Raw genomic sequence first — 4,047 nt, 5'->3', positions numbered from 1 at the left:
ATTCCTAAGTCACTTTACTGCTAACCAGAAGGCTGGTGGTTCAAACCCACCAGCCACTCTTCGGAAGGAAGATGGGGCAATCTACTTCCATAGTGGTACTGCCTCGGAAACCCAAGGAGGGGTCGCTATGAGTCGGGTCCGACTCGACGGCACATAACAACAACAATAACAACATCAAATGATCCTGTCAGGTATTAGAACTAAAATTTTTGGGTAAAGCAGACATTCCCTGCCTGAATAGAGCTTACAGTATAGTGGAATGGACAAACAACCAAATAATACTTATTTAATGTGAAATTTCTATTATGACATGTAGTGATACCACTCAGTGCTATATTAAGTGTAAGAGAAATCAAAGTCAGAGAAGTCTGACAAGATAGCACATGTTTGACAAGACAACAAAGCTGGGTAAATGTGGTAGGGAAGGGAGTACATGTACAAAATCCTCATAGTGAGAAGGGACCTGGCAGGACAAGAACTGAAAGGAAGCCAGATAGCAGGCGTCAAGACAGAAAGAGTGGGTATTAGGGCTGCACCTTGGAGTGCAAGTCTGAGCAGGGTACATGGGCTATATCTTACCAAACATTCTGGGGAAGAGTATAAGACTCCACTGAGAGGCAGAATCCATTGGGCATTTCTAGAAGATGACTCTAGCTACACTGTGGAGAATTGCTGTGGCAAGATAGGCTACCAGTAGATCACTCATCCAAGGCCATTGTGTGAGGCTTTGTGAGAAACAAATGTCATTGACATTGGGGTGGATGAAGACAGACTCAAGAGATCAATAAGTAGGAAAACAGGATTTGGTGATGGGTTGGATATGATAGCTGAAGGTCAGAAAGCATCAAGAAAAGATGCTGAGGTTTCTTATGTATCCTGTTGTAACTATTTGGTCCTTTGTTTTATTGTTGGCTGATGTTTATTGTTTTCAAAAACCCACCAGTTGCCTTCGGGTCAATTCAACTCATGATCACTCCAAGTGCTTCAGAGTAGAATTGTGCTCCATCCAGATATTTTTTTCCTTATACATTTCCCTTTAATCAAAACATATAAATATATATTCATTGATCTTTTTTTTTAACTTGTTACAGGTGTACAGTTTAGTGACAGCAATTACAATAATTGCCTCTGCAACCCTATGCTTGATTGATGTGATATTTCCATCACCATTAATTCTTCCTTTCCTCCTCCCTCTTGTCCCTGATAGCCACTAATAAACTGCTCTCATATATTTGCCTTTTTCTTGTCTTTTTATGTAGGTAGAGTCATATATTTATACTTTTGTGATTAACTTATTTGGCATAATGCCTTCCAGCTCCATCCATATTGTAGTGTGTATCAAGATTTCATTTCTCTTACTGGCTGAGTAATATTCCATTGTATGTATGTTTTTTTTTTTTTTTTTTTATTCATCCATCTGTTTATGGACATTTAGGTTGTATCTACCTCTGGTAGCATAGTGCCTAAGGCACTTGACTGCTAACCAGAAGGCTGGCGGTTCAAACCCACCAGCCACTCCTCGGAAGGAAGGTTGGGCAATCCTACTTCCGTAGTGATACTGCCTCGGAAACCCAAGGAGGAGTCGCTATGAGTCGGGGCCGACTCGACAGCAAATAACAACAACAACAACAACAACACCTTTTGAGCATTGTAAATAGTGCTGCAAAGAATATTGGTGTACAGGTCTCTGAGTCTCTGCTTTCAAGATGTTGGGGTATACACCTAGGAGTGAAATCACTGGGTCATACAGCAGTTCTATTTTTCATTTTTTGAGGAACTGTCACACTGTTTTCACTGTGTACAATTCTGCATTCCCACTAGCAATGAGTAAGGGTTTCAATTTCCCTATATCTTTGTCAATATTGTTACTTTCTGTTATTTTATTTGTTTATCTTAGCTATCCTAGTGGGAGCGCAATGGTATCTCATTGTGGTTTTGATTTGCATCTCTCTCATGGCTAATAACATTGAGCATCTTTTCGTGTGTTTCATGGCCATTTGAATGTTCTCATTGGTAAAATCCTTAGGAAGATTGGGCAATCTCTTTCCATAGAGATACTGCCTCAGAAACCCAACAAGGGGTCACTATGAGTCATAACCAACTCGACGCAGTGAGTTTGTTTTTGTTTGTTTTGCATTGGTAAAATATGTCTAGTCAGGGCCTTTGCCCATTTTATAATTGGGTTGTCATTCTGTTGTTAGATTGTCAAAGTTTTATGTATATTTTGGTTATTAGATTCTTGCCAAATAAACTATTTCTGAAGATCTCCTCCTAGTCAGTAGTTTGTCTTTTCAGTTTTTTTTGTAAAACTTTTTGATGAACAAAAGTTTTTAATTTTTAGAAGGTCCCATTTATTTATTTTGTCTTTTGCTGTTTGAACTCCATTGTTAAAAGCTAGATCTGACAATGTTGCCCTGCTTTTTCTTCTAAGAATCTTCTGGTTTTAGTTTGCACATTTAAGTTCTTAATCCATTTTGGATTTGTTTTGGTGTATGGTGTGAGGCATGCATCCTGTTTGATTTTTGTGCATGTGAAAATCCAATTTTCCCAGCACCACTTATTGAAGATTCTTCTCTCTACATTAAATGGACCTAGCACTCTTTGTCAAAAATCAGTTCACCATAGATGTATGGGTTTATTTCTGGACTCTCAATTCTATTCCATTGGTGTATATGCCTATTGTTATATCAGTACCAGGCTGTTTTGATTACTGTAGCTGTGTAGCATGTTTTAATCAGAAAGTATGAGTCCACCTACTTAGTTCTTCCCCTTCAACATTGTTTTAGCTTTTCAAGGTCTTTTGTCATTCCATATAAAGTTGGAGATTGTTTTTTCTATTTCTGTAAAAAAAGGCTGTTGGAATTTTGATTGTGTTATACCTATAGATCACTTTGAATAGTGTTGACATATTAACAATATTATCTTCCAATCCATGAACATGGAACATCTTTCCATTTATTTAAATCTTCTTTAATCTCTTTCAGCAATGTTTATAGTTTTCATTGTATAAGTTCTTCACATCCCTGATTGGTTTTTTTCCTATGTATTTGTTTCTCTTAGAGGCTATTATAAATGGAATTGTTTTCCGAATTTCCTTTTCAGGTTTCTTGTTGCTGATGTATAGAAAGAGAACTCTTGTAAGGAGAAGAAGCTCTGGTGGTCAGTGTGTAAGGCATTTGACTGCTAACCACAAGGTTGGTGGTTCAAACCCACCAGCTGCTCCATGGGAGGAAGATGAGGCAATCTACTTCCGTAAAAGGTTCATAGCCTTGGAAACCTAATGGGGGTCACTATGACTCAGAATTAATTCAGTGGGAGCAGGTGCTAGAAACCCAACTAATTTTCATTTGTTGACTTTGTACTCTACAGATTTGCTAAATTCCCCATTAATTCTAGAAATTTCCTATGGATTCTTTGGGATTCTCTATATAAACAATCACGGCATCCATGAATAGAGATAGTTTTACTTCTTTTCCAATCTGGACACCTTTTATTGCTTTTTCTTGTCTTATTGCTCTGCCTAGGACTTCTAGTACAATATTGAATAGAAGTGTTATGAGAAAGCACTCATGTCTTGTTCCTGACTTCAAGGGGAAAGCTCTCAATCCTTCTCCACTAAGTGTAATGTTGACTGTTTGCTTTTCATATATGCCCTAAATCATAATGAAGAATTTTCCTTCTATTCCAATCCTCTTTAGTGCTTTCATCAAGAAAAGGTGATAGCTTTAACTTGTGTGCTCCTTCCTGATCTTCCACTGCCTTGATAATTTTGTGCTAATTTCCCCCTTATTGTATATTGCCTTTCCCTTAACCCAAGTTAATATATGTCTATCTCTACTATTACATACACAATCCTGCAATAATAGTGATAACAGGAGTTCCGGCAAGATGGTGGACTAGGCAGAAGGACTGCACAGACCCTCTTCAACAAAGAAAAGGGAAACCAATTAGCACAGACACAGAAGATAATCTTGGACCCCTGAGCCTTGAAGGGAAGGATACAAAAGTGGAATAAACCCCAACTAGCAGAAGAATTTGCGTGAAAAT

This window comes from Orycteropus afer, unplaced genomic scaffold (assembly GCF_000298275.1).
Source record: "Orycteropus afer afer isolate SDZICR_OR568_19922 unplaced genomic scaffold, OryAfe1.0 scaffold00005, whole genome shotgun sequence".
Taxonomy (NCBI): domain Eukaryota; kingdom Metazoa; phylum Chordata; class Mammalia; order Tubulidentata; family Orycteropodidae; genus Orycteropus; species Orycteropus afer.
This window is presented reverse-complemented; position numbering follows the sequence as displayed.